Source organism: Marmota marmota, unplaced genomic scaffold (assembly GCF_001458135.2).
Source record: "Marmota marmota marmota unplaced genomic scaffold, marMar, whole genome shotgun sequence".
Classification (NCBI taxonomy): domain Eukaryota; kingdom Metazoa; phylum Chordata; class Mammalia; order Rodentia; family Sciuridae; genus Marmota; species Marmota marmota.
This window is the reverse complement of record NW_026000102.1, coordinates 2,205,774-2,220,046: the sequence shown is the minus strand read 5'-3', so window position 1 is coordinate 2,220,046 and position 14,273 is coordinate 2,205,774. Positions and strand designations below refer to the sequence as shown.

The following is a 14,273-nucleotide window of genomic DNA, read 5'->3' as shown; positions in this document are numbered from 1 at the left end:
TATTCAAAATAGAATGTAATCAATGACAATCTAGTCTCACTTCCCATTTATTTAGTGGTATGTGCTGGGGACTGGAGCCAGAGACTCATGAATGCAAAGCACACATCCTACAATTCATGATCACTTCACCCTTCTCTTCTGAATCTCCACCTTTTTCTAAGTATTAAGTCTAGCTCATAAATTTTTCAAGGTCACCTACTGGATTTCCTTCCACTCATTAGGCTGTGGATTATTTGAGCATTGGGATTGTATCTTTCCTTTCCAGTATAATCCTGGATAAATAATTAGTAAGCAAATAATGAGAAATGATTGCTTCTTCCTCTGTACTCCACATTATACTGTCTATTAGCACTTATTTTTGCTATAAAATATGATTTTATTATAGCACAATGTTTATTTGTCTAGCTTCCTCTTCCGACTAAATTCCAGAGAGCAGAAAACGAGTCAGATTTCTCTCTTAACCTTCTCAGCACCTAATACAGAACAGACATTTAATGACTGAGTCAAGTATAAAAGGGCTCAATTTTTATTGATGTATTTACTTATTGTGGAGATGGGATTGAACCCAGGGCCTGACAAACACTATGCAAACACACTACCACTGAACTACCCACCTCCCCAGCCCTTAGAATTTTATTTATTTATTCACATTCATTCATTTTGGGGCTTGAATACAGTGGTGCTTTACCACCGAGTGTATCCCCAGTTCTTATTTTTTTGGTATTGGGGGTTGAACTCAGATGTGCTTTACCACTGAGTTACATTCCCAGACCTTTTTATTTTGTTTTGCTTAAAAAAATTTTTTTGAAACAGTATCTTGCTAAGTTGTTGAGGATCTCACTACTTTGCCGAGGCTGGCCATAACCTTGTGATCCTCCTGCCCCAGCCTCCGGAGTCGCTCAGAGGCATGTGCCACAACACCCAGCTCTCAACGTATTTTAATGATGCCAAGCTGTTCTTACTAATTTCGGGAAAATAGGGGCACTTGAAAAGCCTCATCTTTATGGGACATTTATCCCATAAAGATTTAACCCGCTGGCACCATCTAGTACTGAATGAAGGTGGTGCACTTTTACTGACACTACAGAAGGGGCTCTCAAGTACTGTGCTTCATGCTCACCTGGCTGTTAAGGCTGAGCACCTCACCGTTCTGACGGTCTCAAATTGCATAAACCTCCAATTCTTGAAGTTCCAAATGTCATCAACTTGAAGAAATCGAAACTTCATCAGGACAATAGGTTCAGAGTTCAAACCACCTGGGGGTGGAGCTAGCTAGAGAAAAGTACAGTTAACCTGCGGTTTATTGCTGTGCACGAACGCGGCCTAAAGCAGTCCAGACGGAGCACTGGGGCAGCCGGGGCAGCCAGGGCACCCGACACGCCCCGCGGGAAACTGTCAAACGCCGAAGCCCGGAAAAGCGGAGGGCGCTGAGCTCGCCTCCTGCGGCTGGGCGGGAGCAGCGCGTGTCGCACCCCCACCAGCCCGGCCAGGCCGACGATCCGACCACCGCCGACCCCAGCTCCCCGCGGGCACTTGAAGCTCCGGCGTTTAGGTCCCGCGGGCCGGGATGATCAGGCCCCGGGTGCCCCAAAGGCGGCCACGAACCCGCCGCCCCCGAAACTCTCCTCGACCCTCCCCAATTAGAAGCGGACAATCTCCTCAGCACCCTTTCCCCCACCCTGGTGCCCTTTCGGCCTCCCGCGAACGCACAGATCCGGGAGTTTGGAACCAGGGGCCCCGCCTACCTGAGGGCCCGGCCGGGCGGACCGCACGGGAAGAGCACTTCCGCCAGACGCACGCACTTCCGGCTTCCTGGAACCAATGAGAGTGCGGCCGCGGTGTCCTCCTGTGTGGCGTCCGGGCAGCGATCCTCTCCGGGAAGACTGGGTCCGTTATGGCCGTGAGAGCGTGGTAAGCCCCCGACCCTCAGCCCCTGGGCTCCGCGGGAGAGGCAGCCCGGGACTCCTTCTTGTCCGGGCAGTGGGGAATGCAATCATGTACACACCTTGACCATTATCTTCTTCTGTGGAACCCAAACTTGGTAAATTTGCCTCTGACCTTCACCTTGGGGCGGAAATCTCCCCTTCCAGAAGCGAGGCGAGGGCAGGCACCTGGGCTTGGCGGGGGCGGAGGAGGCGGCCCTCCACCGTGGAGATTGCCCTTCCTTCCAGTCTGTGAAAAAGCCGGGTCCACTTTCCTGAAGGCAATTTGAGATGCAGGGCTCTAGCTGTTGGGCAGCACTTTAAAAATTACCCAGAAATGGGTGTCCAAGGGAATTCCCAGAGTGGGGGGACCCTGGACTCAGGACACGGGTCCTGGACGTTCCTGGAGGAAGAGCTTCAGCGTTGTCAGTAAAGACAGAGGTTGATTTAGGAAAGCAAGGAGTACAAACTCAAGGAAGAATGCAGGCCATCTGGAAAGTGGGACTCGTTTGGAGGTTCCCAACTCTTGAAGGAAACTTGGTGAGGCATGGGTATGGGAAGGTGTATAAAGATGACATCAGTCCCAGGATCTCAAGATGGTTTATGACACTCTGGTCATTCTCAGGATGCTCTGGCTTAGGTGGTCTCTCCATTATCTTAACTGATAGATAAGGGTTGGAATATCCCCTAAATTATAGATTTCTTAAAATGTTCTTAACCTGAAAATTTCTCTTAATATATTTATTGGTGGGCTAATTAGCAGTGCACACGATTATTTTCATAAGTGGGTGAACTAGCAGTAATCTTAAGATTTACAGATTTCCCCGAAATTTGGGAGTAACAGACCTGGGAGAGAGACTGTCTTGGGGAATGACAGACCTGGAAAAGTATGCAGTATTTCCGAATTAAAATTTTATTTCCATGTCCTTCATGTCTCCTTCCTACCTTTTTTTTCTTTTTCTCTCGTACTTCTATCATACTGTAATCCATAGGGCATTCCAGCAAAACTGTCTCCAGGGTACAGTTATTAAATTTTGTATGTCAGCCTCTAAGGGCAAACTTCCAACTTTGAATATCATAGAAGTCTGCGAAATGAAATGTTTCTGTAGGATTTGTCTAATCATAGAGTTCCTTATTACAATCAATTTTTCCTCAGTTACAATTTGGATATGAAACCATTTTTCTAGACCATATTTTAGCCTACCTTGCAAAACACTTCAGATTCAAAGGAAACACCTGTTAAGTTAAAGCGATTATCCTTAATTTTTGGTATGTTAATGTATGCGGAGATGTCAACATTTTGGGTAAAATTCAACTCTCAGTGACAAATAGTGCCAACAAAACAAAACTGGAAAATATGCTTCCTTGTTTTACACATTTGAAAAATTTGCTGAATAAACCTTTGCTCACAGTGCACTTCTCTTAATTTTATTTACTTGTTTATTTGTTATTTATTTCTTGAAGTACTAGGATTTGAGCCCAGGGGTTCTTTACCACTGAGCTACATCCCCAGCCCTTGTTATTTTAAGATAGGATCACTAAGTTGCTAAGGCTGCCCTTGAACTTTGTGATCCTCCTGCCTCAGCCTCCAGAGAGGCAGAGATTACAAAACTGCACCACAGTGCCTGGCTACTTCCCTTAATTTTAATAATGATGGTAAAGTATTCTATTCAGGTATTCATGCTAGTTTGAGTGTGTGCAATCTTGGAAGGTATGCAGGAAAGGTCTTACTATGTAGGCATTGTAATTGCCTTCTCAGTGACTTAATCTGATTTAGCATTTCTGTGCTGAGGGTGTTCTTACATGCCTTGGGTTCTTGTTTAGAGTTAATGAATAATGAAAACATTCCTAGTGCATGAGTAATAAATTGGTTTGGGTTCTGGTTAGAGAAAGAGGAATATTAGGTAGATAGTCACAGTAGACAGAACTGAGCAAAGTATCCTCATCTGAGAATCATAACTGGGAAATCAGATAGATGTTATGTGGAAGCTGAAGAAGTTTAGGACACTTCATCTTGGACTTGGGATTGGATCCCAGAGAACAAGTAGGGAAAATGCTAGAGCAAATGATATTCTAGCGAGTAACAAGAGGTACCATGAATCAAGGGCCTCCAGACACCTGGTCCTCATTTAAATATCTACCAGCAGATAGTTTATGCCATTGTAAGTTTTTCATAATAGATAAGAACATGAATTTTTAGAATGAAGCATGTTACTCTAGCTGTGAGATATCCTGAGAAAGTTAATTGCCTGACTGGGCTTAAGTTTCCTCATCTTTTTTTTTTTTTTTTTTAAAGGCAAGAGTATGGGGTGATAATAATAGTATTGCCCCACTGGGTTGTCCTAAGAATTGTGTGAGAGTGCAGTGTGTGGCTTGGCTCATAAGAAGAACCCAGTGAATATTGCTTTTGTTGTTATTACCGTCATCATCATCATCATCATTGTGAAATAAATAAATTGGATTTATATATACAAGGAACATGCCCATCCAAAGAGACCAAGTAGATGATTCCTATCAAAAGCACAGAAGACAAAATGAGGATTCCATCAACAGGACCCAGATGCTTTCTTCTCTGTTGTGAATTTCCCATCCCCAACTCATCTTAGCGAACCACTGATATGCCTCGCTCATAGGTTAAATTATCTAACACTTCATACAACTAGAAAACTACAGTGTGTACTTTTTGGAGTTCTGGTGCTTTTCACTGAAAATGTGAAATTTGTCCATGTTATTTGTATCCAGTTAAAAATGTTTTATAACTTATTCCTATAAGTAGATAGATAGCATTTTCTTACTCATTCATTCATCTCTTGATTGACATTTGAGTTTTTGAATGGTTTCCCAGTTTGTTGTTATTATGTATAGTGACACAGTTCTCATGGGATTCTAGTTAGTTCTCACAGAGGTATTATTGAAGAGTAAAACTGGCCTATCTGCACTTTGGCTTCCTGTCACTGTCTGGTCTCTGTCCCTCACATGAGCTGCTGCTGTGATACCAACTGCCAAAAAGCCCTCACCAGAGGATGAATTTTGGACTATCAACCTCCAAAACTGTGAGCCTCTTGTCCTTACATATTACCCAGCCTCAGGTATTTTGTAATAGCATTGGAAAACAGACCACTTCAATACTTCCGATTCAACTTCTATAAAACAGTAGTTATTATCTTTTTTTTTTTTTTTTCCCTTTTGTACCTGGGATTGGACCCAAGGGCACCTAACCACTGAGTTACATCTTCAGCCCTTTTTGTTTTGAAACAGGGTCTTGCTAAGTTACTGAGGCTGACCTCAGCCTCTTGTTAGACCAGGACGCAAAGAAAAGGCCACTGACTCCAATTAAAATCAAATTAAAGCAAGCTTATTATTTCGACCAGCTGGGCTGCCTCTCCCAACAATAATTGCAGGAACAGGACAGCACTGCAGCTTTCTTGCAGCCCAGCTTTATAGCCCAGAAAGTTACACAAAAGGGAGGCAGGTTACAGATAACAAAACTCTGAGGAGCATAACACAAAGGCTAGTTTACATTTTTGCTGGCCCCGACATCAGAATTTATGAAGGTCATTAGAGCCTCAGAGAGGGTCGTTATCTGGCCAGGGAAGGCCAAGATTTATGAGGCATCACTAAAGTTTCAGAGAGAGCTGCTATCTGGTCAGAGAGCCAGGCATGGGTGAGTTCAAGGCACGGGCAGGCATTCCAAGCTAGTTAAGAATTTATAGTAATTTACAGTAAAGCCGAAATTAGCTTTTCATGGCTTTATGGCAAGATGGTTCCCAATTTTAAGAGGGAATGAGGCTGGGATTACAGGCATGTACCACCAAGCCTGGCTACTACAGTAGTTACTATCTTTATCCCTTCTAACCTGTGTTCCCTCTCGTCCTCTTTGTCTAGAGGCATGCAACTGATCAGTCACTCAAGTAAGAAATATTATTCTTTTCCTATTTCTTCCTTCCTTCAGTCAATTAGCTGGACTGGTTGCAAACTCTTGACACCATCCTGTTTTTACCTTTCATTGTCTCTAATCTAGACCATACAACTACAATACTACAGTGTGTACTTTTTGGTGTTCTGGTGCTTAGCTATATTCTAGTTTCTGAGCAACTTCCACATCCCAGACTTAATGCTAAAAATTAGGAACTAAAAACCTAAATAATACACATTAAAAATGAAATTTCCTTGAAATAATTATTTAATCATCAACAGAAAGAATTTATAAACAAAACAGCTTTGTTTTTAAAATTGTTCCAGAGCAGTGTTTTAAAACTTAACTATCTATACAATTAGTTGAGGATTTTTTTTTTTTTTTTTTGAAACCAGGGATTGAACCCAAGGACACTTAACAACTAAGCCACATCCTCAGCCATATATATATAAAAATTTAGAAACAGGGTCTTGCTCTAAGTTGCCAGGACTGGTTTTGAACTAAAGATCGTCCGGCCTTAGCCTCCCAAGGCACTGGGATTACAGGCATGCGCCACCATGCCTGGTTCAGGTGGGGATCTTAAGTAAATAAATTAAATAAATGGGTTTAGTAAATGTAAAGAAGAGCCCAAAATTCAGCCTTTTTTCTTACCTTCAGAGGTGTGTGTGTGTGTGTGTGCACACGCGCGCACATTAAGGATTGAACCCAGGGCCCTAAGCAAGCTAGGCAAGCTCTCTACAACTGAGCTTTACCCCCAGCCTGCGTCTTCATCATTTCCTTCTTTCCTTTTTTTTTTTTTTTTTGGTGTTGAGGATTGAACCCAGGGCCTGTGCACACTAGGCCAACACTCTACTACCAAGCTACACTCTCTGCCCTGGGCTGATCTTCCCCCTAAACCTATCATGGCTATCTTTTTTTCCCTCAGTTTAGGCAGTGCTGTTCTTTTAGTTGCTTCTGCCAAAAGTTTTTGTAATCACACTTGTTGCTTCTTTCACAGTTCACATTCCATCTATTAGCAAATCACACTGGCGACATATTTTCTTTTGGACAGTATCAGACATAGAACCCAGGATTGTTCTACCACTGAGCTCCACTCCAACCGTTTTTATTTTGAGAAGGGTCTCACCAGATTGCTGAGGCTGGCCTCAAACTGGCAATCCTTCTGAGATGGCCTCCTGAGTTCCTGGGATTATAGGCCACCATGCCCAGTAAAGAATACTATCTTGAAATACTATCTTGAGTACTTTCTTGAAATACTATCAAGAATACTATCTTGACATTCAAAATTTTAATATTTTGGTTAATGATTTCTAGAAAAGTAAAAGCTGTTTTGTTATAAATTGTTGATGATTAAATAATACAATTATTTAAAGGAAATTTCATTTTTAATGTGTATTATTCAGGTGGTTAGTACCTAATTTTTAGCACTAAGTCTGGTATTGGAAGGTGCTCAGAAACTGTGATATAGCCAAGGGCCTATAATCCCAGAAACTTGGGAGGCTGACACAGGAGGAATGTAAGTCTGAGTCCAACCTGGGCAATTTAGTAAGACTCTATCTCAAAAGAAAAAAGAAAAAGGGCTGGAGATGTGGCTCAGTGGCAGAGCACTCCTGTGTTCCATCCCCAATACCATGGGGTGGGGGAGAAAACTGCAGGGTAGATAGATGGTGTACTTCTGTTGGAAACCTCCCCCTCTATCTATACCTGGACAGAGAAACAGATGAATGATAGTCTTTTCCATCTGTCAAGGTGCTATGCCTATCATAATGTGTTGGAAGATGTTTATACTGAATTTCTCCTGCCAGTAAATGTTGTTCTTTTCCTCAAGAAGTGGAACTAGGGCTGGGGTTGTGGCTCAGAGGTAGAGCGCTCGCCTAGCATGCGTGGTACTGGGTTCAATCCTCAGCACCACATGAAAATAAAATAAGATATCATGTCTGCCTATAACTAAAAAAATGAATATTTTAAAAAAGTAGGAGCTGGGGTTGTGGCTCAGCGGTAGAGCACTAGCCTAGCACGTGCGAGGCCCTGGGTTTGATTCTCGGCACCACATAAAAATAAATAAAGATATTGTGTCCATCTACAACTAAAAAATAAATATTAAAAAAAATGGAACTAAGCTAGCCTCAGCAACTTAGCAAAGCCCTGTTTCAAATCAAAAAATATAAAGGGCTGGGCCCCTTAAGTGTCCCGGGTTCTAACGTGAGAGCATTTGTGTAACTAGCCTCTGCTTAAAATACCTCAGAATCTGTATACACATAGAAGTAAGTAACAAGACATGATGTGGATCAATTAGCTATTCTCTCTAGAAAACAACTGACCATCAATGCAAAAGATTGTTGTAATCCAGAGGGAAGAGATTATTATTTTTACTCCAAAATATCTCAGTGTATTTTGGGGCAGGCAGGGGTGGAGTGGGGAGGGTGGCCCTACTAGGGATTGAATCCAGGCATGTTTTACCACTGAGCTTTATCTCCAACCCTTTTTTGGGGAGGGTATCAGAGGTTGAATTCAGGGGCACTCAACCACTGAGCCACATCCCCAGCCCTATTTCGTACTTTTTATTTAGAGACAGGGTCTCACTGAGCTGCTTAGTACCTTGCTGTTGCTGAGGCTGGCTTTGAACTCATGATCCTTCTTCCTCAGCCTCCTGAGCCGCTGGGATTGCAGGCATGCGCCACCAGGCCCAGTTCACACTACATTTTTTTTAATATTTACTTTTTAGTTGTACACAATACCTTTATTTTGCTTATTTTTATGTGGTGCTGAGGATCGAACCATCGGCCTCACATGTGCTAGGGGAGCGCTCTACCACTAAGCCACAACCCCAGCCTCTTGCACTACATTTTTCAAGAAGCAACAAGTTAGCCTCATTCAAATATGCAGTCTGAATCATTGTGTTCTTTCAAAACTAAACCTTTGTTGATTATTAAGATTTGTATTTTCCTTTCGTTTTCTGTTTTTTTTGGGGGGTGGGTATCGGGATTGAACTCAGGGGCACTCAACCAATGAGCCAAATCCCCAGCCCTATTTTGTATTTTATTTAGAGACAGGGTCTCACTGAGTTGTTTAGCACCTCACTTTTGCTGAGGCTGGCTTTGAACTCACTATCCTGATCCTGCCTCAACCTCCAGAGCCACTGGGATTACAGGCATGGGCCACCACGTCCTTGCTTATCTGCATTTATTTCTATAGCATTCATCCAGCAGATACTGCTAACTTTATTGGACAAAATAATAATAAGGGGCTGGGGTTGTGGCTCAGTGGTAGAGCGCTCGCCTAACATGCTCAAGGCCCTGGGTTCGATCCTCAGTACCACATAAAAATAAATAAATAAGAAGGTATTGTGTACAACTAAAACTAAAAAATAAGTATTAAAAATATAATAATAATAATAAGGTTTAGAAAGTCAAAATAATGAGTTTATTGTGATGGCAATCCTGTGATTTCAGTAGACCTATTCCTATTTATACCTGAAAGTGCTCATTAATACTTAAAAACAGTTTTCTTCCAAGTGACTGGTCTTGGCGTGCCTCCTGTAGTTGGCCATAGCGTTCAGCTGATCATTTCCTCAAGAAGCAGCAAAGCAGGAGATGATCACCTGCTTGCTGACATGTGGCAGTGCTGGTGGGACAGACTTGGCCTTCCTGGGATGTATATCTGAGGTTAGAGACCAGCAGGACTTGAAGGTCAAATTCATACTGTCGCTTTAGTCTCTGGCCTTGGGCAGGTCACCCTGGACAGCTGGATGAGCCCCATGCCTGAGAAAAGAACTGGAGGGTAGAGAATGGACTCTAGTTAAGTAGAGTGGAAATAAGGGGAGAGGATGGTTTTATATCCCCTCCTAAATTCCTTTTCCTTTGCTTCTCACGCTTTTTGGCTCGAGGAGCCCGGGCTTCCCCTGCAATAGAATGCTCCTTCTCAGTGAGTAGGTACTTTCCTGGAAGGACTGGTGAGCATCCGACAGGTACGGCCACGTGGGGCACTGGTTTGCTTACCTGTAGACACCAGGCTGCCCACTGACAGCAGCACTGACAAGTAGTAAAGTTCAGGGGTTGTTTTTTCCTGTATTTGAGAAGAGAAGAGCACTGTGAGGAATATTTTGTCTTTTAATCAGAACACTATTAAAAATAAGACACTGGGGTGTAGCTCAGTGATAGAGCACCGTGGGTTTGATCCCCGGTACCATCAAAAAGAAAAAAAGAAAGAACATTTTTTAAAAATTGCTTGTAGAATTTTTCTTTTTCTTTTTTTGGTGTGGTGGTGGGTGCTGGGGATGGAACCCAGGGCCTTGTGCCTGCTAAGCCTGCTCTGTACCACTGAGCTACACCCTCAGCCTTTTATAGAATGTTTTTAACCTCCCCAGAAAAATGTTTTAACTGTGACATGTCTAATTAGGAATTCCATTTCTACATATCTTTATTTTTGTTGTAAATAGAAAATAAATATTGAAGACTAATGGCATATTGTTTATAGCCAAACTTTCAGATTAAGATGAGCCTTTAGAAAGTCAGTATTTAAAAACGTACACAGTCTGATGCCAAAATTGTTAACACCATGGTGCAGACTCCTTCACTGAAGGATCCTGCACCAAATACACAACACATCATCTTCAGTGCTCGTGGGACTGGTTCCATCTGCAGAAGCAGCACAGTAAGACCTAAAAGGGAGGGGACAGCATTGGCTTACCAGGTTAATCACCTCAGAATCATATTCTTGAGTGCACATCTAAATATAATTTGTAGTTGACATTTTTGTTGTCGTTGTTGTGGTTGTAGTACTAGGGATGAAACCCAGGATCTCATGAAAGCGTTTGGCAAGCGTTTTTTCAAAGAGCCACTTCCCCAACCCAAATCTAAATTGCTTCCCTACTTTGCTCCTATGGAACAGAAATGCACAAAATCTAGCTAGACTAAGGTTTTCCTTTGATATGTGCAATGCTAATAATAATAACTGACTTTGGTTTCTTTATTTTATTTTAAGTGATTCTTCTCAATTAAACTTTACATCAAAACTATGGTGCAAGTATTTCTATCACCAATTTATAAATAATCAAAGGGAGTCTCAAAGAAATTTAAGTAACTCATCATTGATTATAGAGTGAATATTTGGACTGACCTCTAAAACCCTTCCCCATTATACTATACTGCCTCTTGTGGAGTTGTAAAAGACTCCCTTCTAGGCCTACAACAATAAATACTTTATTTTTTAAAAATTCAACATAGAATTTCAGTGCTGGGGATGGAACTCAGGGCTCTGCATATGCTGAGCACGCATGCCACCAATGAGATACACCCTCAGCTCCTCTGCCGTTCATTACTCTTATATATGTTTCCACAAAGGAAAGTATAGTGAAATCTATGGATTACAATATTCCTAAAACTTCACATTTCAGAGATATACTCTTCATGTTTTTGTTTTGTTATGCTGGGAATAAAACCCAGGACCTTGAGTAGGCTAGGCAAGAGCTCTACCACTGAGTTATAGCCTCAGCCATTCAGTGATGCCTTTTTGCTTCAAGTTGTCAATGACCCTATTTCCCTAACCAGTATAATCTCTTTCTTTCTTTCTTTCTTTCTTTTTCTTTTTTTTTTTTTTTTTTTTTTTTTTTTTTTTGTGTGTGTGTGTGTGTTTCTAGGGATTGAACCCAGGGTCTTGCACATTCCCACAAGCACTCTACTCCTGATGTACTTCCCCAGCTGTATTTATCTGTTTGTTTTTGAGACAATGTCACAATAAATTGCCCAGGCTGGCCTCAAACTCACCATCCTCCTGCCTCAGCCTCCCAGTCACTGGGATTATAGGCATGCCACTACCACACACCCAGTCCTTCTATCATCTCTTGCTTAATAACCATTTACTTAGTGAATAACTAGATCTGGTACTTTAGTACTATAACCTTAAAGAATTTTACAACTTAAAGCATTTGTATTAGACTAAATACAAACTTATTAGGTTTCATAGTCAAAAATTTTGGACAGCTGCAAGAGGTACAAGGGAATGTTTAAAATTTTCTGGTCACTTGAACTTTAAATGTGAATTTTTTTCTTAATATCCAGTCTGTGAGCCTGAAAAGCAGAAAACCCTATCTTAGCCATTTGTGTTCTAGCAGTGTCTAGCAAATGGGAGAAATCTAGTGAGTGGTGGGCAGCTGACTGCACACTTACCAATTGTGAAGAAAGTAAAGATGATGTTACCCACCAGGTTGGTCAGGAGAGGTTGACTGCAGTATCGAGATGACCTGGGCCTAGAATTCAATAATGTGGTTGACATGGAATTCTTGACCTATTATATAAGAAATCCTCTAAGCACTACCTTTATTTTTTTTCCTCTCTTTTTCTTTTTTTTTCTTTTTTGGTACTGGGGATTGAACTCAGGGGCACTCAACCACTGAGCCACATCTCCAGGCCTATTTTGTATTTTATTTAGAAGCAGGGTCACACTGAATTGCTCACTTTTTTGCTGAGGCTGGCTTTGAACCTGCGATCCTCCTGTCTCAGCCTCCCAAGCCATAATCCTTGATTCCTAATCTTAATTCTGGTGCTAAGGTTCATCTTGGCTCCAGGAAACTCACTTCTCTTTTTAGAACTTGGTTAATAGTGACAGTTACCAATAGTCTAAATCAGTGAACAAATGTTTACCACTTTTCTAATTCATTCTAATTTGATATTTGTGGAAATTCCGACCTTGTAAAGAAACATACCTTCTTGCACATGAATCCTCTATCCTGAGACTTGGTTGATTTGAGTTAAGCTAATTACAACTAGCTCTGAAGCTTACCCTCCTCAACTGGATTCTCAGTTTTCATATTTTTTAGAATTTCACATTTTTAGGATGGCAGTTTTTTATTTTAAACATATCAAGTTGTATTTGCCTCATTTGCTCAGTGATGAAATTATTAACTGGCTGTTTGTCTTTTTTCTTGGTGGGGAGTGCTGGGGATTGAGCTTGAGGTGCTTTACCACTGAATTACATCTCCAGCACTTTTTATTTATTTTTTTTATTTTTTTGAGACAGAGTCTCACTAAAATTCTCAGGCTGGCCTCAAACTTGCAGGCCTCCTGACTCAGCCTCCCACATTGCTGGGATTACAGGCGCGTACCACCACACCCAGCCTGATTTGGTTGTTTCTGCCAAGATTGATTTTCACCATAGAATCTGAAATAACATATCAAATCTTAATCTGGTTGTGGTTACCCATGTAGTCCTCAGCCCTGCAGACATTAGCTGATGTCAGACTGTTGGGACTGGTCTCTAGGGAATTCATAAATAACACTGGCATCCTCATTGTCTCCCATTTAATGGCTTCTTATACTAGAAGAAGTAAGGATTGATCAACTAGTCTGCTCAAATCCCAGCTATCTTTGTTGTATGGAGATTTTTAACTTTTCAAAGAGGTGAATGGTGACTGCTGTTGATAATAGAGGCAGAAACAATGGGGCAGGCTGCAGTTAAACATGTTGCAGGAATCAGAGACAATACCCAGACCGCCTCCCCAGGTAAGACCTGTGTGCTGAGCTGCAGGTAGAACTTACCTTAGCAGAACGTAGAACTGGAGAACCAGAGAGGTGATGCCAAACAAGAACACTGTCACCTTGCTGCAGGGTACACAGTGGGTAACATTTTTACCTTGTCTGGTAATAAAATGACTTCAAGCAAATGCAGGTTCTATTTCATAATAATCAAACCATAGAGATGAAGTTTGAAACGTAGCAAGGATGAATTGAGGTCCATTCCATTAGAATAAAATTATATCTAATAATTTTCCAATAAGAATATGAATAATAGCTATTATAACCCATAAATAATATTAAGTTATTAATACAAAAGAAAACTCATAATATAAAAAGATTAATATTCATAATTAGTGGATAAATGTATCAGATATTTTTTGCATTGTCATTTAATATACACAAAATTCTATGAGTTAAGAACTATAGGTCTTGGGCTGGGGGTGTGGCTCAAGCAGTAGCGCGGGGCGCTGGGTTCGATCCTCAGCACCACGTAAAAAATAAAATAAAGATGTTGTGTCCACCAAAAACTGAAAAATAAATATTATAAAAATCTCTCCTGAGCCACTAGGATTACAGGTGTGCACCACCACACCTGGCTAACCATAGCATTGTTGGAATAAGAATATAGATATATGCTTAAATTTTTGGTGTGTTTTGTTTTTGTTTTTTGGTGGTTCTGGGGATTGAACCCAGGGCCTTGGGCATGCAAGGCAAGCACTCTACCTACTGAGCTATGTCCCCAGCCCCTTAAATTTACTATTTTGAAAGAAATACTATTCTTTTATGGTTGTAAATCTTGAGAGATGATCAAGTCAATCATATTATTCAGCAGTTGGCCAACATGAGTTTAATTATACTGAGCATCTGAAAATCTGACAAAGGAAAGCCACAGGGTTGCCATTTTTTTTTTTTTTTTTTTTT

At 41.3% G+C, this 14,273-nt stretch overlaps 2 protein-coding genes across 4 annotated transcripts in view; one reads left to right on the top strand and one right to left on the bottom strand.

Annotated features, from left to right (window-relative positions):
• Window positions 1-1,884, bottom strand: part of Lzic (leucine zipper and CTNNBIP1 domain containing) — a 22,297-nt gene extending 20,413 nt beyond the window's left edge. Inside the window, exons 1-2 of one of the 2 annotated variants that reach the window (XM_048783649.1) lie at window positions 1,746-1,884; window positions 1,121-1,272 (exon numbers count right to left, since the gene is read on the bottom strand). The gene's annotated coding sequence lies outside the window, so the exon portion shown is untranslated. The remainder of the gene's footprint in view (window positions 1-1,120; window positions 1,273-1,745) is intronic. The other variant, XM_015501422.2, reaches the window with a different exon arrangement.
• The window catches only part of Nmnat1 (nicotinamide nucleotide adenylyltransferase 1), a 27,935-nt gene continuing 15,424 nt past the window's right edge, over window positions 1,763-14,273 (top strand). The window contains exon 1 of one of the 2 annotated variants that reach the window (XM_015501419.2): window positions 1,763-1,911. The gene's annotated coding sequence lies outside the window, so the exon portion shown is untranslated. Of the gene's footprint in view, window positions 1,912-2,139; window positions 2,463-14,273 lie in introns of those variants that run through there. The other variant, XM_015501420.2, reaches the window with a different exon arrangement.